Genomic DNA, 23,394 nt, shown 5'->3' with positions numbered 1-23,394 from the left:
TCTATAGTTAGCTTAGAAAAATTTTGAACACTGAATCATCAGCAAAATAAAAATCTGCTTTTGGCTAGCAGTCAGAAAGTGTGGATCTTTGATTTTACTTAAGTGATACCTTGTTTTTCAGTCAAGATGGAATTATAATACCTACTCCATAGTTTGAAGGAACATTTGATATATAGAAACTTCTAAGTGAACACGATTGAAGTCGCAATTATTCAGCATATTTATTGACCATTATATAGGACAAGTTCCACTTAGTAAGTCGTATAAATCCAGGTAGCTTAAGAAATGCCTTTTGGTATGCCCATTATATTCTAGACTGTCTACCTTTCAATGTGATGAGTCAGGGGAAGGACTAATAGTGATTCAGAGTTGGGGAAAATTGGACTAGTGAGTAGAGTAGATACAGCATAAATACTGAGGTTTCTTAGTAAGCTTTTAGTCCTAGCCTTTCTAAATGTTTGAGCTCATTGATAAATTGAAATTTTAATATTATCAGAACTTTTAGTGAGTTTTCTAAGCTGAGAGACCTTTTTCCATAAAAATAATAATTATGTAATTAAAGCAGATGATATATATGGTATGTTTATTAAGCGCCCAGGCACCGATGTAAGCACCTTATATATATTGATGCATTTAATTCTTACTACACCCTATGGGAAAATGGGACAATAGGGCAAGTTACTTGCCTGAGGTAAAAAGCAGAGATAATCTGTCTTCAAAGCCTGCTTCTTAAGAACCATTATATTATATTTCAGTGTATTGTATAAGTATATACCCAGTTTAAGAAATACAAAGATTATTTTGTAAGAAGCTAATAAATTACTGTAGAATTTGAAAATGACCATGTTACAAAAGACATATAAAGTGGGACTTTATTGGAAAAATTCAAGAGCAAATAAATACATAAACAGTGGCATTAAAATTCTTATTTAAAATTTTTGTCAAACTAGTGGCCTTACAACTGCTCTTCATTATTTCTACACTGGTTTACAGCACATGTGGTCAGAAAATAATTATGCTCTTTAATAGTAATGCTGATATCTTAGAAGTTTAAAATTACTGGAAATATTAGAGTTTGAAATTTTCCAACACTTTTTTTTCTTTTCAAAAAGTGAGGTATAACTTACATATCATAAAATTCACCTTTTTAAAGTGTACATCAGTGGTTTTTAGTATGTTCACAAAGTTGTGCTCTAAGTGCTTTTACATTTTCATCTTTTTATTATGTTCATAGGACCTGTGGTATTTGCGGTAAATTTTAGCTCCCTACTCAGTAAAATGCAACAGTATTCAAACCAGGAGAAGCTATTAAATTAATATACTATCTGCTTCCCCTGCATTTCACAGAGAAAATGAAATGGTAGAATCTTCTGTTTTTAGTTTCTTAAAGCTTAGACCTCTGCTACTACTTGTTTTTACTAGAATTTAGTATAAGAGGTACATAATTTAACTGATTGTAGTATTTTCAACTTGTTTAAAATTTTACATATCTTTCATGGAGATCTGCAAAGCTCTACATCTAAACATTTGGAAACTTTGATTCAGAGTAAACATGGAGTTTCAGGTGATTAAACTTTAGTCATTTATTACTTAAGTCAGGGTCCTAAAAGACGTGGCTGTGGGTGGGGGTATCTGTACCATTATCACCTATGTTATCTATTTAAAGTGCAGATTTCTGGGATCTACCTCAGGGAAGAGTTACCTGAGACTTCATTTTAACATATTCTCACGTGATTCTTGTAGATACTGAAGTTCAAGAAGAACTGACTTAAATGCCCCATACTGGCTTACTGATCTGTGAAATGAAATTGATACTGATTATTTTATTAATTCATTTAATAGTTCTGTGAGATAATGTTTCTGAAAATGTTTAAGAATGACTAAATGATAAATTATAGTTATTATATAGGTATAATACATTGATAACTGATTGTTGATGTCTAATGGAAATTTCTTGGATGTTAAACATGCTTTTTCCACTTAATTAAGAACTTTATAGATATTTTAACAGAGGCAACTTGAGATACTTAGAAATTGAAAGTATCTTAAGCATTTATGTAACGTCATATATTTAGTACAAAATGTTGTGTCTGCCTGGCTTCTTGAAGAAGCCTAGCCTACAGAAAAAACCTCTAATACTTAATGTGTAATTTGAACTTTACGTTTACTCATTTTTCTTTTTCGTATTCTTTAAGGGAAAGTGTATGTTTGTAAATGTTTAATAATTAGTTCAAACCCTTGAAACAGGTTTTGTCCATCTTATTAAAGTATTCTCAAGTGAAGTCTTTCCCTTTTGTTTACTACTCTTACATATTTGACCAGTTGGCATCCGTAACTAGCCAGTTGATTCTTAACATATTTGCTTATTGCTGAGGCAGCTTTAGGTGTAAGTCATATGCATTTTTGTTTATAGCTGCGTACAGACTGGTGTTAACAGTTGAGCATCAGCCATGTATTACATTCTCCTTAGGTTACTTACAAATATACCAGGCCCCATGTCAGAATGAAGTTAGAAGAACATTTAATTTTTAAAAACAGTAGAATTATTTACTTAAAGGGTAAGAACAGCTCCAGTGAGTAGAAACTTAGCATGTGAATTGGTTAATAAACATTTATTCCTTGATAGTCTTTAGAAATTTCCTTCACCAGAGTTGTATGGGTTACAGTGTTTTTCAATAATAGTTTTATTTGCTTTATAAGTTGAATTTCAAGAAAAAGGGCTGTTGTATTCTGAAAGTGAATATTTTTTAGTTTTGCTGAAATGAGCAGGTAGGAGAGGACTTACGTTGTAGATTACAGTTCTGTGACAGCTAAATTTTGTTTGCAGACTTTTTTTTTAAACTGTAAGAGACTAACTGAATAAGATAAATAAAAATAATAAAATATCAGTTTGAAATACAGTTGAAAACAAGTTTTGTAATAAAATTAACTTTAAAAGATACCTTTTAATATTCAGCTAATCTGTGGGCATATAAGTGAACTACTTAATCTTATTTGAGAAATTTTCAGGTTGTATAAAGTATGAAATGATTTTTCTATTACTTTTGGAATTCTCTGCAGTATATTTTTAGTAGTATTTAAAAAGAATGGAAATCTGAGTTATGAAGAGCAAAATTAACATTCAGAAGATGGTGCTTGAGAAATAGGATTTAAAAATATTTTAGCTGACATAGTCAAAGAAGCTGCATTAAGTCTCAAATTCTTGACAAGACTTCTTGATATTCTGTAACGCAAGCAAAAGTTGATCCATACCAAATTTGTATAAACTTATTTTTTTTTCTCCTGCTGGTAAAAACTGTGTTAAAAAAGTAATGTGTTCATTGTAGTTCTCCTGTGTAAATACAAAAAAAGATAGTGAAACCTATCACCTCTTATCTTATACATATTATTTGTTTCTAATCTTTTGTCTCCATAAAAAATGGAGCCACACTATACAGATTTGTGTGTATATTTAGTCTTTCATTATGAGTATTTTTATAGTGTTATTCTTCAAAAATAAGGATGGATTTTTTAAAAAATTGTGGTAAAATACCATACATAAGATCTTAAATCATTTTTATTCATTGCTATTAAATACATTCAGATTGTTGTGCAGAAATTATCACCACTAGCCATCCCCATAAGTCTTTCATCTTATAAAATTGAAGCTGTATACTTGTTAAACAATAACTCTCCGTTCTACCCTCCCTCCAGCCTCAGACAACCACCAATATACTTCTGTCTTTAGGAACAGATACGTATGTGTTATTTGATGTTAAAATATTTAAGCATAGCTTTATTGGGAAAAGACCCTACTGTTAAACAGCTGTTTCTTTCTTTTCATATAATGTGTTTCCTGAACCATTCAAGAAAAGTGTTTGGGTCATTCAAAGCATCGTATAGGTATGGGCTCCTTCAGATAATTGTGAAGGATGCCCAGAGATTTTTTTTTTTATCTCCTCTGTTGCCTTTGATTTTGGTGGGAAATTGAGTAGAGCTGTAGTAATTACAAGTGCGTGTAAGCTATAACTCAGCCTATAAGTTCATAAAACTCAACATATGCAAAAATCCCGTGATTAAAAACCACAGGGCATATGGAAAAGTGGAGTTTAGGGGAATAACATTCAAAAACTTTGTCAGTGACATGTGAAAAGACAGAAACCTTGTAAGGACTAGTGCAGTTTTATACATGTTAAATGGTTAAGAAATATAAAAGTACTCGAATTAATATGACACGACTTTGTAAAAGCGCTGAAATTTGGTTATAGAAGTGGGTCTCAAAGGGGTTGAGATTTGGAAGTGATGGATATCTGAAGTTGGATTGAAAATGTACCACCAGATTCGGATGAGTGTGGCTCATAACACATGCAGTGAACTTAGCTGCATGGCAGAAGTTTGTGGTGTATTTTGTGAGTTTCTTTGCAGCTGAGTTGTGTTTTCTTTGCTTACCTAGTGTTTCTTGCGGTTGCACAGAAGCAAATGTGAAATTTGGGTTATGCTCAACTTGCTCCATAACATATTAGCTGCTTAGGAGCAAATTGAATTTTCTAAGCAAATGTTACAGTATGTGGTGTGTGTGTGTGTGTGTGTGTGTGTGCGCGCGCACCCATACATGTACATCTATGTGTCTGTCTATATCTATATGCATGTGTGTGTTTGAGCTCAGTGTCTTGACTCTTTGCAACCCATGGCCTATAGTCTAGGCAAGACTACTGGAGTGGATCACCATTTCCTCCTTCAAGAGATCTTCTTGACCCAGGGATCAAACCCATTGCCTCTTGCATCTCCTGCATTGGCACGCAGTTTCTTTACCACTGCACCACGTGGGAAGTGCATATCTGTATGCATAACCATAAATCGGATAATCTAATATGTAAAGTCCAAGTAATGAGGTAGAGAAAGGTCTAGAATTGAGAATGCTTGTTTAAGAGTTGATACTGATTGCTAGGACAGAGGTAGTAGAAAAGGAAAACAGTAGATGTATTTTAGAGGTGTTTTTTGGTAGCATTTGAAAATTACGTAACTGGATGTTTTGAACTGGAAAAGTCTTTAGAGATCATCTATTCCATACAAAAAAGTATTAATTTGGTATTCCCAGGCTACTCCTAAAACTGAAGTTGTCTGTCAGCCTCAGTCTTAACTCCAGCTGAGTGTTGCTCTCTCCTGCCCTTCAGCTCTATCCTGATTATTATTCAGAATCTTGCTGATTTTATTCCTTCTTAAATACTCAACCTTTATCTCTCATCTTGTCATTAAGGAATGTTCCCTTAATTCTCTTTCACCTTCAACTTACTTTTCCTTCCTTAATTGCTCAACTTAAAGGTATCGTTTTCACCTGCCAACTCCCATTTAACTTCTCAGACTCAATACTTTTTAAAAATCGATTTTGCCAAGTTTGCTTGTTGCCTCATAATTGCCAAACGTGACAGCTTCTTTTCTATTTTCATGTTACCTGACCTTTCTTTAGCATTTGCCTTTGTCACTCCTCTCCCTTGGGGGCTGCAGCACTTTTGGTAGATTCTTTTTCAGTTGGTTTACTCAAAAAGATTGGCCAGCCTTCTCTGTGCCCCAGGCGTAGTGCTAGCTGATGGAGTGAGTCACCTTATCCATTATCACCCGTCTTTAAGGAACTTCCGGTCTTCTCTCAGGGATTAAAAAAAAATACTGTCTTAGTTTAGGCAGCTCTCACAAGAGTATCATAGACTGGGTGGTTTATAGACAACAGAAGTTTATTTCTCACAGTTCTGGAGTCTGTGAGTCCAAAAAGAAGACTGCAGCAGAATGGGCGTTTGGTGAGAGCCTGCTTTCTAGTTCACTTGTCCTCACATGGTGGAAGGGGATGAGAGAGATCTCTGGGGTCTCTTTTATCAGAACACTAATCCCATCCATGAGGACTCGAGCCTTGTGACCTAATCTCCTCCCCAAGGCCCCATCTTCTAATATCACATTGGAGTTGATGATCCCCACCCACATAGATATTGGGGAAGTACACTCACTCAGTCTGTAGCAGATAATTATAAATTTGATGTTATAAAAACTATGATGGAGGAAAGAACAAAGTCCTGAACTAGCTCAGAAAAGGGAGCCACCAGTTCTGTAAGGGAGTCAGGGAGGGCTTTATATATTGTGAAATGGTATTAAGCCCTGTGACTTGACTAATGAGGACTTCCCAAGTGCAGAGGGGACACACTAACATTCTGGATAAAGGAAGGCACAGAACCAGGAGATAATAGCGTTATATTGTGTGCGTACTGTGTGGCCAGCACTGTGCTGGGGGCTTTCTATGCGTTATTTCATCATCTTCACATTAGCTCACAACATAGATTTTTTTTTTAAAAAGTTCTTTTCTCATTTTACAAGATGAGGAAGTTCAGCCTCAGAGAAGTTGTGACTTGCCCAAAGGTTATATTGGCAAACTTGGATATGACTCCACATTTGTTTAGGTGCCAGTGCCCACACATTGGTTATCATTGTTGGAAAGAGGGAGGGATATGTTCTAACTGAGGAAATTTTGATGTGCGGCGAATTCATGGTTGGGAGTGAATGGAGAACACTCAGTAAGAATGATATGGACCATTCTTGTGATAGATCTGAATGTCACGCCAGGGAATTCAGACTTTATTCTGCTGTTCTTTGTTAGTATTGTTGGCTGGGCATTTCCTTCCTTTGTCCATATCTATTTATACAATAAGTCTGACAGCTTCTGGAATAAGTTTTGCCTGCCTAATTTGCAGTTATTAAGGGAATTTTCTTGTTCAGAGACAGGTGCCTATTCAAGCATGGTAAACAATATAAAATCCTATAAACATAATATGCATATAATAGGATAATTAAATCCATATTTTCACATGGGTTTAAAAAAATGAGAGGATAGGCTGTAAGCAAAGTTAAACCAAGTGACTCTTTATTACAAAAATAATTCTATACTGAAAATAGATTTGGGGATGACTTTGGGGAGCAGGATGGAGTGAAGATGGATGCTCTGGTGACATTAAATTGTCAGAGTCTGTTCTGAGTGTAATTATGGAGAGGTTTATAGCTTAATACTATCGCTTGGTTTAGATTTTTCCTTGTATTTCTTGTAAAAACAGGTGTTAATTTCCATTCCCAGATTCTTTTTTAGTTCATCTTGGGATATAGATGCTTGGAATACAGGTGCTAAAGGATGGGCATCACCTTTGTCTCTTTATTGCTTATTATTCTCTCAGCTCTAGAGGTGTTCCCTTTCTCCCTTCCTTCTACTTTCTCTTACTTTGAGGAAGTGCTTCTCTAGATCACATTTTAGGAGTATTTATATTTGATAATTGAAAGGTAATATCTTGCTATTGTATAAAATTTGAAATTAAACAGCCAAAACAGGATTGTGCAAACATCAGCTATAGATTACTATTATCAATTGTCATATATTCTTTCATTTTATTTTTATTAATTGGGATTATACCCTATATACATTTTTACAACTGATCTTTAAACTTTATATAATAAATATTATTATTCCCTTTTAAACTCTTGAAAGTAAAGATGTTAACTGCTGCATATTTTTTGGTTTTATAAATGTAATTTCCACTCTCCAATGATAGCTATTACTTTATAGTTTTAATATACAATTCCTGAGGATATTTTTGGACATACACGTAAAATAAATATCTAAATCCAGAAATTTAGTCATTGTACAAATATTATAACCTTTTTCTTATCAATATATATTTTCTTCTTTTTAATTTTATTTATTTATTTTTGGCTGTGCTGGGTTTTTGTTGCTGTGCAGGTTTCTCTCTAGTTGTGTTGAGTAGAGGCTACTCTTCATTATGGTGTGCCGGCTTCCCACTGCGATTGCTTCTCCTGTTGCAGAGCATGGGCTCTGGGGTGCCTGGGCTTTAGTAGTTGTGGCGCATGGGCTCTGGAGCACAGGCTCCGTAGTTGTGGTACACCAGGCTTAGCTGCTCTGAAGCCTCTCTTAGATCACCTTTATATGTCAGTGAGTGTATAACTGTGTTGTGATTCTTAGTGGCTACAGAATATTTCATAATTTAGATGTTCCAGTAAAGCTGCAACACATTTCACTACCTTCTTAGTACAAATTGTCTATTAGACACTGAACTTGGCCTTTGGGCATTTGTGTTGCTGTATCTGTTCTGTTCTCAGCATTGCTAGGATTTGGACAAACTCTTAATTCTTTTTTTTTTTCCTTGAGAATTTGAAATCTAATATGGAGGAATAAGGTTATATGAGATAATTTTGAAACATTTAAAAAGTGTATAATAAGGTGTTGAATATTGTGCCATTCTGTTAGTATAGAGAAGTGAGAGTTCCCAAAGAGGACTGAATGGTCCAGGAAATTTCATCGAGGGTGTATGAGGTTTGAGTTGATCTTGAAGGACTGATAAGAAATGAGCAGATGAAAAGGAGAATCATATTTCAGATTGAGAGAGAGCAGAGTGGGCTATGGTAGAAAGGTGGGAATTAGCAGCCCTTGGGATAGACGCTTTGTTTATTTATTGGCTGTGCCAGGCAGCTTGCAGTATCTTAGTTCTCCAGCCAGGATTAGAACCCAGAACCCTGCAGCGAGAGCACTGAGTTCTAACCCCTGGACCAACAGGGAATTCCTGGGATAAAGGGTTTATGTTAGAAAATGTGTCTCAACTTTCAAACACAGCGTAGAAGGATACAGATATTATAGTTGGTACTTGGATGTTACCTTCAAAGGTCTTCTCTGTAGATCATTTGCAGCACTGAAGTTCATTCATAGTAATACTCCTTTTTAAATTACAGGCATACTTCAGAGTTTGTTCTAGATCACCATAATAAACATTGCAGTGAAGCAAATCACATGAATTTTTTGGTTTCTTAGTGCATGTAAAAGTTATGAGTACACTATAGGAATACTATAGTTTCTTAGCATTATATCTTTAGAACTGTACATACTATAATTAAAGAATTACTTAATTGCTGAAAAATGCTAACCATCTGAGCTTCCAGCAAGTCGTGATTTTTTTTGCTGGTAGAGGGTCTTGCCTCAGTATTGATGCCTGCTGAATGATCAGTGGTAGTTTCTGCAGATTATGGTGACTTTGGCAATTTCTTAAAACAAGACAATGAAGTTTGCCCCATCAGTTAACTCTCCCTTTGACTAATGATTTCTCTGTAGCATCCAGTGCTGTTTGGTAGCATTTACCTACAGAATTTCTTTCAAAGTTGGAGTCAGTCTTCTCAAACCCTGCCACTGCTTTATCAACTAAGTTTATGTAATATTCTAAATCCTTTGTTGTCATTTCAACAGTCTTCACAGCATCTTCACCAGGAGTAGATTCCATCTCAAGAAACCACTTTTCTTTGCTCATCCATAAGAAGCAACTCCTCATCCGTTCCAAGTTTTATCATGAAATTACAGGAACTCAATCATATCTTCAGGCTTCACCTCTAATTCTACTTCTCTTGCTCTTTTCACCAAATCTGCAGTTACTTTCTTCACTGAAATCTCCCATGGGGGTTGGCATCAACTTCTTCGAAACTCCTGTTAATGTTGGTATTTTGACCTCTTCTCGTAAATCACAAATGTTTTAAATAACATCTATATAGTGACTCCTTTCCAGAGATTTTCAGTGTGTACTTGGCTGCCCAGACTCATCAGAGGAATCACTGTCTATGGTAGCTATTACTCCTTGATCATTGGGTTGCAGAATGAATGTTGTATTGGCAGGTATGAAAAGAAAATAAATCTCTATCTGTCTCCATCAGAGCTCTTGGGTGACCAGGTACATTGTCAGTGAGCAGTAATATTTTGAAAGGAATCTTCTTTTCTGAGCAGTAGGTCTCAGCAGTGGGCTAACCATGTTGTAAATACACGTACTGTTATCCAGGTTATGTTGTTCCTTTTATAGAGTACAAGAGCCCTAGGATTTTCAGAATGGTAAGTGAACAATGGTTTTAACTTCAATCTGTATAAGCTCCCAACTGACAAGAGAGTCAGCCTGTCCTTTGAGACCAGGCATTGACCTCTTACTTCTGATTGTGAAAGTCCTTAATGGCATCTTCTTCCAGAATAAGGCTACTTTTTTCCTTCATTGAAAATCTGTTGTTCAACGTAGCCACCTTCGTTAATGAACTTAGGTAGATCTTCTGAATAAATTGCTGCAGCTTCTAAATCAGCAGTTACTCCTTCACTTTATCCTTTTATGTTAGAGAGATGGCTTGCTTGCTTCAGCTTCATAAGCCATCCCGTGCTAGCTTTTCTTCTGGAGTTTCCTCACCTCTCTCAGCCTTCATAGAATTGAAAAGAGTTAGAGCCTTGTGTTGGATTAGGGCTTAGATTAATGAAATATTGTGGCTTGGTTTGCTCTATCCAGACGACTAAAACTTTCTCCATATTAGCAATAGGGCTGTTTTGTTTTCTAATCATTCAATTCACTTGAGTAGCACTGTTAATTTCCTTCAAGAAGTTTGCCTTTGCATTCACAAGTTGGCTGACTGTCTAGCGCGAGAAGGCCACCTTTAAGCTTGTCTTGGCTTTCAACATGTCTTTCTCAATAAGCTTAATCCTTTCTAGTGTTTAGTTTAAAATGAGAGACTTGGGACTCTTCGTTTTACTTAAACACTTAGAAACCATTGTAGGTTTATTAATTGGCTTAATTTCAATATTGTGTCTCAGGGAATAGGGAAGCCTGAGGAGAGGGCGAGAGATAGGGGACATGCTGGTTGGTGAAGCAGTCAAAACACATAGCATTTATCAAAGTTCGGTGTCTTACATGATTGCAGTTTTATTGTTCAGTTGCTCAGTTGTGTCCAACTCTCCGTGACTCCATGAAGTGCAGCACGCCAGGCTTCCCTTGCAGTTTGTGGCACCCCAAAACATTAAAGATCATTGATCACAGATTATAACAAATAATGAGTAAGTTTAAACTACTGTTAGAATTTCCAGAATCTGACACAGAGATAGGAAGTGAGCAAATGCTATTGGAAAAAATGGTTCTGAAAGACTTGCTCAACTCAGGGTTGGTGAAAGAAAATGCAATATTTGCAAAGTGAGACAAAGCAAAACACAATAAAATGAGGTATGCATGTTGATAGACTGTTAAAGCTGCTTTAAGTAGAGAGTTCTCATATTCTCCACTGCTGCCTAGTTTCTCTTATTATTAACATCTTGCATTGGTGTGGTACATTTGTTACAGTTGGTGAACCAATGTTGATGAACCAATATTGAATAAAATCCACAGTTTACATTACTGTTCACTCTTTGTTATACAGTTTTTAGATACAGATAGATAGTTGAATGTGTAATAGTGTGTATCTACCATTGCTGAATCATAGGGAGTAGTTTACTGCCCTAAACAAATTCCCTATGCTTCACCTCCTCCTCTGACCGGCAACCGCTGATCTATCCACTTTCTCTGTAGTTTTGCCTCATCCAAATGTCATAGGATTGGAATCCTGCTCTGCAACCTTTTCAGACTGGCTTCTTTGATATTAGCAACATGCATTTAAGGTTCTAACATTTCATTTTAAAAAATCATAATAATTACATTAATTAACCTAATCACCCAAGTTACCCAAGGATGATCTGGGATAGTTATTTTCAAAGAGTCTATCTACCCTCAGATGCCAAACATTTGTTATCAGTACAGAGTTACAGCATAAACGAGGTGATGAATCAATGTTTATCAAGTGAACAGTTTTTCAGAAGAATATGCCAAAGCTCTCATGGAAATTCCAAAAGAGGAGCACTAAAAATATTTTGGTTAAGGATGGTATTTTCATAAAATGCGTGCAACTTCATAAGTTGTATATAAAGCCTTGAGAAATTCCTGTTGCTTATTTGATCATGGCAATTAGAATATGTTTGTTAAAATATTAATCAATTGAAAAAAAATATTAATCAATTGCTTTTGCTTTCTAGTCCACATTTGTAACTTTGTATGTGGTTTTTCACCAAATATCTAAACCTGCGTTTTCACTGTCTGTCGAAATCTTTGACTTTCCAAAGATCCTTAGAAAGGTATGTTCATTTTTCTTACTTATTCAATGAAATGTCAGAAGGGTAAACAATCTGGAGCTTAAGTGCTTTCTTTCTGCCTGACTTCATTTCTAGATGACAATATATTTGAATTAAGAAAGTTACTTCCACCTTCAGTATATAGAACTTAAGACCAAGTTAATTCCAGCACAAGTTGGAATCAAGATTGCCGAGAGAGAGATCAGTAACCTCAAATATGCAGATAACACCACTCTTGCAGAAAGGGAAGAGGAGTTACAGAGCCTCTTGATGAAGGTGAAAGAGGAGAGTGAAAAGCTAGCTTAAAACTCAGCATTCAAAAAACTAAGATCATGGCATCCAGTCCCATCACTTCATGGCAAATAGATGGAGGGGAAATGGAAATAGTGAGAGACTTTATTTTCTTGGGCTCCAGAATCACTGCAGACAGTGACTGCAGCCATGAAATTAAAAGGCGCTTGCTCCTTGGAAGAAAAGCTGTGACCAACCTAGACAGCATATTCAAGAGCAGAGACATTACTTTGCCGACAAAAGTCCATCTAGTCAAAGCTATGGTTTTTCCAGTGGTCATGTATGGATGTGAGAGTTGGACCATAAAGAAGGCTGAGCATCGAAGAATTGATGCTTTTGAACTGTGGTGTTGGAGAAGACTCTTGAGAGTCTTGGACTGCAAAGAGATCAAACCAGTCAATCCTAAAGGAAATCAACCCTGAATATTCATTGGAAAGGCTGATGCAAAGCTGAAGCTCCAGTACTTTGGCCATCTGATGCAAAGAACTGACTCACTGGGAAAGACCTGATGCTGGGAAAGATTGAAGGAAGAAGGAGAAGGGAACAACAGAGGATGAGATGGTTGGATGGCATTACCGACTCAATGGACGTGAGTTTGAGCAAATTCTGGGAGATGGTGAAGGACAGGGAAACCTGGTGTGCTGCAGCCCATGGGGTTGCAGAGTTGGACATGACTGAGCGATTGAACAACAAGGCCTGTGTTTCTAGCTTATTGATTAAACCTTTCCTGTGTCAATGAAATGTATCCACATGCTTCTCCCAGAGAAGAGATTCAATCTTGAGTTTGGTGGAATATTTTAGATGGTAAAATGATTAGAGAAAGGGACTTTAATTACATTCCTCAAGTTTTCATTTTGTTGAATCTGAGATTAAAAGAGTAAACATAAGGACTTCCCCGATGGTGCAGTGGATAAGAATCTGCCTGCCAATGCAGGGGACACGGGTTTGATCCCTGGTTGGGGAAAATTCTACGTGTCGTAGAACAGTTAAGCTTGTGCACCACAACTACTGAGCCATGTGCTGAAGCTGCTGAAGCCTGCACTCCTAGAGCCTGTGCTCTGCAGCAAGAGGAGCAGGCTGCTGCAGTGAAGAGCCATGCACCACAGCAGCGAGTGCCTGCATGCAGCAGTGAGGACCAGTGCAACCGGAAAAATAAAGTTAGAAAATAGAAGAGTAAAAACAAAGCAGCTTTAAGCTATACCTGGTCCTGAAGTAATTATTTGAATGTAGTGTTTTCCCTTTTGAAGCTTACCTTTCACTGATACGCAATTTATTTTGATGTCCTCAACTCGAAGCTCATTGCTTGCTAATGCATAATTAAGACTTCATTGAGAATGGGGCAGATATGTCTGAATAGATGATTTCATTTATAAATTATACTTCTTCCCGGATTCCTGCTCTAAAAATCACAAAATCTTGAAGTTGACTTGAAATTGGAGTTCAGTTGATGCTAACCCTTTTTTTATTGTGAACTACAGTATGTAATGTTACCCATTCCAGTAAATAGTTGAGGATAACAAATACAAGAAAGTATCTGCCAAAAAATTTGTGGGCATAAGAATCAGTTACAGTAATTGCTGTTATTTTGCAATTTTGTAAATTATTCCCTTTGTATCATTTATGTCTAAGGAAACATTTTTTTTTTTAATGTCAAGTGGAATTTTTTAGAATGAAACTGCATTAAAGATTTTTAGCATTTTATAACCCACTGATTTTTCTATGAAGAGTTTTCACTGTTACTGATTGGAATTTTTTGTTCAGGAAAAAAATTTGTAATAGTATCATATAAGATGGGCATGATAATGACAAAATATTTTGCCCATTTAGTTTTTTATTTTGACAAATCTAGGAACAGATTTGGTAGTTTCATTTGTTGTTGTTTTTCAGTAGTCTTTAAGAGCAGATTTAGGGTCACAATAAACTTGAGTGTAAGTTGTAAAGATTTCCTACATATCTCCTCCCCTTCCGGTTGCTAAGAGTTGGACACAACTGAGCGACTTCACTTTCACTTTTCACTTTCATGCATTGGAGAAGGAAATGGCACCCCACTCCAGTATTCTTGCCTGGAGAATCCCAGGGACGGGGAGCCTGGTGGGCTGCCGTCTATGCGGTCGCACAGAGTTGGACACGACTGAAGCAACTTAGCAGCAGCAGCAGCCTCCCCCTCCATGTGCAGAACTTTCCCCATTATCAACATTCCCTACCGGAGCAGTATATATGTAAGAACTGATGAACCTACACAGACACCCAAAGTCCATGGTTTACATCCTGGTTCACTCTTGGTGTTGTAAGTTCTGTGGGTTTGGACAAGTGTATAATGATACATAGCTATTGATACAGTACTGTACAGAGTAGTTCCACTGCCCTAAAAATCATCTGTGCTCTGCCTATGCAGATCTGCTCCTAACCCCTGGCAAACACTGATCTTACTACTGTCTCCATAGTTTTGCCTTTTCTGGTATATCACATAGTAGCAATCATGCAGTAGGTAGTCTTTTCATATTGGCTTCTTTTGCTTAGTAATATGCATTTAAGTTTCTTCTATATCTTTTCATGACTTGATAGCTCATATCTTTTTAGAACTGAATCATAGTCCATTGTCTGGTTTATTTATCCATTCATCTACTGAAAGATACCTTGGTTGCTTCCACATTTTGACAGTTATGAATAAAGCTGCTATAAACATCCATGTACAGATTTTTGTGTGGACATAGTTTTCAACTTCTTTGCATAAGTACCAAGGAGCATGATCGATAAATTATATGGTAAGACTATGTTTAGCTTTTTAAGAAACTGTCAAACTGTCTTTAAAAGTGGCTGTATTATTTCCATCAGCAATGAGTAAAAGTTTCTGTTGCTCTGTATCTTCAACAGCATTTGGGGTTGTTACTGTTCCTGATTTTGGCCATTCTGATAGATATGTGATGGTACCTTGTTTTAATTTGCATTTCCCTGATGACTCATAATATGGAGCATCTTTTTATATGCTTGTTTGCCATCTGTGTATCTTCCTGATGAAGTGTCTGTTAACAGGTCTTTGGCCCATTTTTAAATTGGCTTGTTTATTTTGTTGAGCTTTAAGAGTTCTTTGTATATTTAGGATAACAATCCTTTTTCAGACTTGTCTTTTTTTTGGCCATGCCACATGGCATGCAAGGCATGCGGAATCTTAGTTCCCTACCAGAGGTGGAACCTGTACTCCCTTCAGTGGAAGCGTGAAAGTCTTAACCACTAGACTGCCAGGGAAGTCCTAAGATGTGTCTATTGTAAATGTTTTCTTGCAAACTGTGATTTGTCTTCTTGTCCTCTTGACTGTCTTTTGCAGAGCAGAAAGTTTTAATTTTAATGTCTAGTTCATCAATTATATCTCTTCATAGATTGTACCTTTGGTGTTGTGTCTAAAATATCATTGCCAGGGACTTCCTGGTGGTTGAGTGGTTAAGAATCTGTGCTTCCACTGCAGGGGACCCAGGTTTGATCCCTGGTCTGGAAGCTAAGATCCCATGTGCCTGGGGGCAACTAAGCCCACTTGCCACGACTACAGAAGCCCCCTGCTCACTGCAACTAGAGAGAAAAAGCCCAAGCACTGCAGTTAAGATCCACTGCAGCCAAAAATAATTTTAAAAAATTTAATTAAAAAAACAAGTCACTGCCAAACCCAAGGTCATCTAGATTTTCTTCTATGTGAGTTGTCTTCTATGAGCTTTATAATTTTAAGCTTTGCGTTTAGATTTGTGATCCATTTTGAGTTAATTTTTATGAAAAGTATAGGTCTGAATCTTGATTCTTTTTTTTGCATGTGGATGTCCAATTGTTCCAGACCATTTTATCTTTGCTCCTTTGTCAGTTAACTGTATTTAATGCAGGATCTGTTTCTGTATTTCTGGGCTCTCTATTGGCCTGTTCTTTCACCAGTGACAAAGTGTCTTGATTACTGTCACTTTATACTAAGTCTTGAAGTTGGATCGTGTCAGTCCTCCAACTTTGATCTTCTTCTTCAATATTGTGTTGACTACTCTGGGTCTTTGGCCTCTCTGTATAAACTTTAGAATCAGTTTGTCAATATCTATGAAAATAACTTGCTGGTCTTTTGATCGTGCTCTCGATGAATCCATAGATCAAGTTGGAAAGAACTGAAATCTTGATAGTGTTGAATTTCTCTAACTGTGAACACAGAATATCTGTATTTAGTTCTTCTGGTATCGTTTCATCAGAGTTGTTTTCCTCATATAGATGTTGCACATATTTTGTTAGATTTACCTAAATATTTCATTTTAGGGGAGCTAATGTAAATATATTTTGTTTTTAATTTCAAATTCCACTTGTTCATTGCTTGTATATAGGGAAATTATTGATTTTGAAAATACTAAGCATATATTCTGCAGCCTTGCTGTAATTAATCATTAGTTCTAGAGATTTTTTGATGATTCTTTCAGGTTCTATGCATATATGATCATATCATCTGTGAACAGTATTATTTCTTCCTTCTCAATCAGTATACATTTCATTTCCTTTTCTTACTGCATTAACTGGGATGATAGTTTCATTTTTTAAGTTTAAATTACCTGATTGCATGGTAATCTTTGAGAATAGTTTTAAAAACAGTAAGATCTCTTTGTAATTTATTAACTTTCAATGCATTTTTCTTTTAGACTTTACTTACTATCAAATATGCAAGTTTGTAAAATGTTGTTCTTGTTGTTAAAACTGTTTAATTTGTTAAAATGGGGAAAAATAATAAAAATTCCTCTGGTGCAAAGAATGAAACAGTGTGATTAACAACTTCTTTTCCTTTCTTGTTTAAAACAAACACCTATCTTTAGCTTTTTATGCACTCACAGGTTAAAAATACTGGCATTCTTTTTTTAGAAAGGTAATCCATTAAAAGCAAAGAATAACTAGTATTTATAGAGAATAAGTTATATACAAAATGTGGTCCACTGGAGAAGGGAATGGCAAACCACTTCAGTATTCTTGCCATGAGAACCCCATGAACAAGTATGAAAAGGCAAAAAGATTGCCATGCAATGGGATGACCCAGAGGGATGGGATGGGGAGGGAGGTGGGTGGGGGGTCCAGGAAGGGGAACACATGTAAACCCATGGCTGATTCATGTCAGTGTATGGCAAAAACTATTACAATATTGTAAAGTAATTAGCCCCCAACTAAAATAAATAAATTTATAAAAAAAAAAAAAAAAGATTGCCATGCAATCAGGTCGGTAGATGCCCAGTATGCTACTGGAGATCAGTGGAGACATGACTAGAAAGAATGAAGAGATGCAGCCAAAGCAAAAACAACACCCAGTTATGGATGTGACTGGTGATAAAGCAAGGTGATGCTGTAAAGAGCAATATTGCATAGGAACCTCAAATGTTAGGTCCGTGAATCAAGGCAAATTGGAAGTGGTCAAACAGGAGATGGCAGAGTGAACGTTGACATTTTAGGAATCAAAGAACTAAAATGGACTGAAATGGGTGAATTTAATTCAGATGACCATTAATATCTACTTCTGTGGGCAAGAATCCTTTAGAAGAAATGGAGTAGCCATGATAGTCAACAAAAGAGTCCAAAATGCAGTACTTGGATGCAGTCTCAAAAATGAAAGAATGATCTCTGTTCATTTCCAAGGCAAGCCATTCAATATCATGATAATCTTAAGTCTATGCCCGGACCAGTAATGCTGAAGAAGCTGAAGTTGAACAGTTCTGTGAAGACCTACAAGACCTTTTAGAACTAACACCGAAAAAGGATGTCCTTTGCATTATAGGGGTCTGGAATGCAAAAGTAGGAAGTGAAGAAACACCTGAAGTAACAGGCAAATTTGGCCTTGGAGTACAGAATGAAGCAGGGCAAAGGCTAATAGAGTTCTGCCAAGAGAATGCCCTGGTCATAGCAAACACCCTCTTCCAACAACACAAGAGAAGACTCTACACATGGACATCACCAGATGGTCGATACCAAAAACAGATTGATTATATTCTTTGCAGCCAAAGATGGAGAAGCTCTATACATTCAGCCAAAACAAGACCCGAAGCTGACTGTGGCTCAGATCATGAACTCCTTATTACCAAATTCAGACTTAAATTGAAGAAAGTAGGGAAAACCCCTAGACCATTCAGTTATGACCTAAATCAAATCCTTACAGTTATACAGTGGAAGTGAGAAATAGATTTAAGGGACTAGATCTGATAGAGTGCCTGATGAACTATGGATGGAGGTTTGTGACATTGTACAGGAGACAGGGATCAAGACCATCCCCAAGAAAAAGAAATGCAAAAAAGGCAAAATGGCTGTCTGAGGAGGCCTTACAAATAGCTGTGAAAAGAAGAGAGGGGAAAAGGAAAGATATTACCATTTGAATGCAGAGTTCCAAAGAATAGCAAGGAGAGATAAAGCCTTCCTTAGTGATCAATGCAAAGAAATAGAGGAAAACAATAGAATGGGAAAGACTAGAGATCCTCTTCAAGAAAATTAGAGATACAAAGGGAACATTTCATGCAAAGTTGGGCTCAATAAAGGACAAAAATGGTATGGACCTAACAGAAGCAGAAGAGATTAAGAAGAGGTGGCAAGAATACACAGAACTATGCAAAAAATATCTTAACGACCCAGATAATCATAATGGTGTGATCCCTCACCTAGAGCCAGACATCCTGGAATGTGAAGTCAAGTGGGTCTTAGGAAGCATCACTACAAACAAAGCTAGTGGAGGTGATGGAATTCCAGCTGATGATGATGCTGTGAAAGTGCTCCACGCAATATGCCAGCAAATTTGGAAAACTCAGCAGTGACGGCAGGACTGGAAAAGGTCAGTTTTAATTCCAATCCCAAAGAAAGGCAATCCCAAAGAATGCTCAAAATACTGCACAATCTGGAATCAAGATTGCTGGGAGAAATATCAATCACCTCAGATATGCAGATGACACCACCCTTATGGCAGAAAGTGAAGAAGAACTGAAGAGCCTCTTGATGAAAGTGAAAGAGGAGAGTGAAAAAGTTGGCTTCAAGCTCAACGTTCCATCACTTCATGGCAAATAGATGGAGAAACAGTGGAAACAGTGGCTGACTTTATTTTTTGGGGCTCCCAAATCACTGCAGATGTTGATTGCAGCCATGAAATTAAAATACACTTACTCCTTGGAAGGAAAGTTATGACCAACCTAGATAGCATATTCAAAAGCAGAGACATCACTTTGCCAACAAAAGTCCATCTAGTCAAAGCTATGGTTTTTCCAGTACTCATGTATGGATGTGAGAGTTGGACTATAAAGAAGAACTGATGCTTTTGAACTGTGGTGAGAAGACTCTTGTGGGTCCCTTGGACTGCAAGGAGATCCAACCAGTCCATCCTAAAGGAGATCAGTCCTGGGTGTTCTTGGAAGGACTGATGTTGAAGCTGAACCTCCAATACCCTGGCCACCTAATGCGAAGAACTGACTCATTGGAAAAGACCCTGATGATGGGAAAGATTGGGGGCAGGAGGAGAAGTGGACGACAGAGGATTAGATGATTGGATGGCATCACCGACTCAATGGAGATGAGTTTGTGTAAACTCTGGAAGCTGATGATGGACAGGGAGGCCTGGCATGTTGCAGCCCATGGCGTCCTAAAGAGTTGGACACGACTGAGCAACTGAACTGAACTGAAGTTATTTAACAGTTTCAGTATACTTTTCCATTTATTTCCTGATTTTTTTTTTTAAGAACATTTGACACTTGTTCAAGTAACAACAGAGTATCAAGATATTGTTAGAGTTGCTACTTTTGGAGGACTTAAAAATGAAGCCTAATTTGGGATGATGATTGGATGGGGAGCTGCTATTTAAATATGTTTCTTAGTTCTATGGTTATGATGACTGTATTTCTCAAACCAATAATTACAATATAGGACCTGATGACAAGATAAAGTATTTGAAACTTGGATGATACTGGAAGAATAGACGTGACCCCTAATCTATGATATAGCTTACTCTTGTCATGTGGAGAAAGTTTTGAGGTTTGTGTGATTCATAAATCTATAATGCAAGTTACTTAAAATTCTATTAAAATCATAGTGCAGGTAACCCTCAGTGTAATATTACTGGTCTTATATCCTTGATCTTTACGTAGCCTCCATTGGATGGGGAATCTTATATATAGTTCAAGCCAATAATTTTTAGGACTAGTCTTTCAGCACCTCTAGGACTGAAGACTTTGAGAGCAAAATGTAAAGACTCATCCAAGTCCATATCTGAAATAGAAAAGGACAGCAGTGAAATTTTAGTGTGCACCCATTCCTTCCTTTCCGTGGCTTGGTTTTAACCTTGTTCTTCATTTCAGGGTCTTGGCCATAGAACACAATTAGAAACACGTGTGTAAGCATGTTGGTATTTGTCTATTGGTATGAGACAGTATCCTTCTAGCGTGAAGTCCCCAACATGCTGTCCTGATGCTTCTCTTTACATTTGTCCTGTCTGTAACCTTTCTTTATTACCAGGTGTCGTTTTGTTTTTGCTTTTTGTTTTGATACTCTTGTAGGGGAAGAGTTCAGAAATAAGATGCTGGAATAAACAAAGACATACTGTTCAGGATTACAGGCAGCTTAATGGGAAGAAATACTGGTTATAAGTATGTGCTGCTGCTAAATCGCTTCAATCGTGTCCGACTCTGTGCGACTCCATAGACGGCAGCCCACCAGGCTCCCCCATCCCTGGGATTCTCCAGGCAAGAACACTGGAGTGGGTTGCCATTTCCTTCTCCAATGTATGAAAGTGAAAAGGGAAAGTGAAGTCGCTCAGTCGTTTCCGACTCTTAGCGACCCCATGGTCTGCAGCCTACCAGGCTCCTCCGTCCATGGGATTTTCCAGGCAAGAGTACTGGAGTTGGGTGCCATTGCCTTTTCCAAATAACCACAATACCACTATTATATATAAATAATAATTCCTTAATATAAAATATCCAGTGTTCAGATTTCCATGATTATCTCTTGCATGTTTTTTACATTTTGCCCAAATAAGATCTGTCAGTTCAGTTCAGTCTCTCAGTCGTGTCTGACTCTCTGCGACCCCATGAATTGCAGCACGCCAGGCCTCCCTGTCCATCACCAACTCCCGGAGTCTACCCAAACCCATGTTCATTGAGTCAGTGATGCCATCCAACCATCTCATCCTCTGTCGTCCCCTTCTCCTCCCGCCCCCAATCCTACCCAGCATTAGGGTCTTTTCCAATGAGTCAACCCTTCACATGAGGTGGCCAAAGTATTGGACTTTCAGTTTCAACATCATACCTTCCAACGAACACCTAGGATTGATCTCCTTTAGGATGGATTGATTGGATCTCCTTGCAGTCCAAAGGACTCTCAAGCGTCTTCTCCAACACCACAGTTCAAAAGCATCAATTCTGCGGCGTTCAGCTTTCTTCACCGTCCAACTCTCACATCCATACATGACCACTGGAAAAACCATAGCCTTGACTAGACGGACTTTTGTTGGCAAAGTAATGTCTCTGCTTTTAAATATGCTATCTAGGTTGGCCATAACCTTCCTTCCAAGGAGTAAGCGTCTTTTAATTTCATGGCTGCAATCACCATCTGCAGTGATTCTGGAGCCCAAAAAAGTAAAGTCTGACACTGTTTCCACTGTTTCCCCATCTATTTCCCATGGGGTGATGGGACCAGATGCCATGATCTTAGTTTTCTGAATGTTGAGCTTTAAGCCAACTTTTTCACTCTCCTCCTTCACCTTCATCAAGAGCTCTTCAGTTCTTCTTCACTCTCTGCCATAAGGGTGGTGTCATCCGCATATCTGAGGTTATTGATATTTCTCCCGGCAATCTTGACTCCAGCTTCTGTTTCTTCCAGCCCATCATTTCTCATGATGTACTCTGCATATAAGTTAAATAAGCAGGGGGACAATATACAGCCTTGACGTACTCCTTTTCCTATTTGGAACCAGTCTGTTGTTCCATGTCCAGTTCTAACTGTTGCTTCCTGACCTGCATACAGGTTTCTCAAGAGACAGGTCAGATGGTCTGGTATTCCCATCTCCTTCAGAATTTTCCACAGTTTATTGTGATCCACACAGTCAAAGGCTTTGGCATAGTCAATAAAGCAGAAATAGATGTTTTTCTGGAACTCTCTTGCTTTTTCGATGATCCAGCGGATATTGGCAATTTAATCTCTGGTTCCTCTGCCTTTTCTAAAACCAGCTTGAACATCTGGAAGTTCACGGTTCACTTATTGCTGAGGCCTGGCTTGGAGAATTTTGAGCATTACTTTGCTAGCATGTGAGATGAGTGCAATTGTGAGGTAGTTTGAGCATTCTTTGGCATTGCCTTTCTTTGGGATTGGAACGAAAACTGACCTTTTCCAGTCCTGTGGCCACTGCTGAGTTTTCCAGATTTGCTGGCATATCAAGTGCAGCACTTTCACAGCATCACCTTTGAGGATTTGAAATAGCTCTTCTGGAATTCCGTCACCTCCACTAGCTTTGTTCGTAGTGATGCTTTCTAAGGCCCACTTGACTTCACATTCCAGGATGTCTGGCTCTAGGTGAGTGATCACACCATCATGATTATCTGGGTCGTGAAGATCTTTTTTGTACAGTTCTTCTGTGTATTCTTGCCGCCTCTTCTTAATATCTTCTGCTTCTGTTAGGTCCATACCATTTCTGTACTTTATCGAGCCTATCTTTTCATGAAATGTTCCTTTGGTATCTCTAATTTTCTTGAAGAGATCTCTAGTCTTTCCCAATCTGTTGTTTTCGTCTATTTCTTTGCACTGATCGCTGAGGAAGGCTTTCTTATCTCTCCTTGCTATTCTTTGGAACTCTGCATTGAGATGGGAATATCTTTCCTTTTCTCCTTTGCTTTTCGCTTCTCTTCTCTTCCCAGCTATCTGTAACGCCTCCTCAGACAGCCATTTTGCTTTTTTGTGTTTCTTTTCCATGGGGATTTTCTTGATCCCTGTCTCCTGTACAATGTCACGAACCTCTGTCCATAGTTCATCAGGCACTCTGTCTATCAGGTCTAGTCCCTTAAATCTATTTGTCACTTCCACTGTATACTCATAAGGGATTTGATCTAGGTCATACCTGAATGGTCTAGTGGTTTTCCCTACTTTCTTCAATTTAAGTCTGAATTTGGCAATAAGCAGTT

The 23,394-nt window shown here is 37.5% G+C and overlaps 1 protein-coding gene and 1 long non-coding RNA gene across 4 annotated transcripts in view; both read left to right on the top strand.

Moving 5' to 3' along the window:
* Nucleotides 1–23,394, top strand: part of PAWR (pro-apoptotic WT1 regulator) — a 118,111-nt gene that overhangs the window by 5,543 nt on the left and 89,174 nt on the right. The window lies entirely within an intron of this gene.
* On the top strand, nt 11,519–17,018 carry LOC145546414 (uncharacterized). The gene is made up of 2 exons (XR_014082892.1): nt 11,519–12,922; nt 14,379–17,018. It is a non-coding gene; the product is annotated as an uncharacterized LOC145546414 (long non-coding RNA).

Source organism: Giraffa tippelskirchi, chromosome 4 (assembly GCF_054371585.1).
Source record: "Giraffa tippelskirchi isolate mGirTip1 chromosome 4, T2T-mGirTip1v1.2.pri, whole genome shotgun sequence".
Taxonomy (NCBI): domain Eukaryota; kingdom Metazoa; phylum Chordata; class Mammalia; order Artiodactyla; family Giraffidae; genus Giraffa; species Giraffa tippelskirchi.
This window is presented reverse-complemented; position numbering and strand designations above follow the sequence as displayed.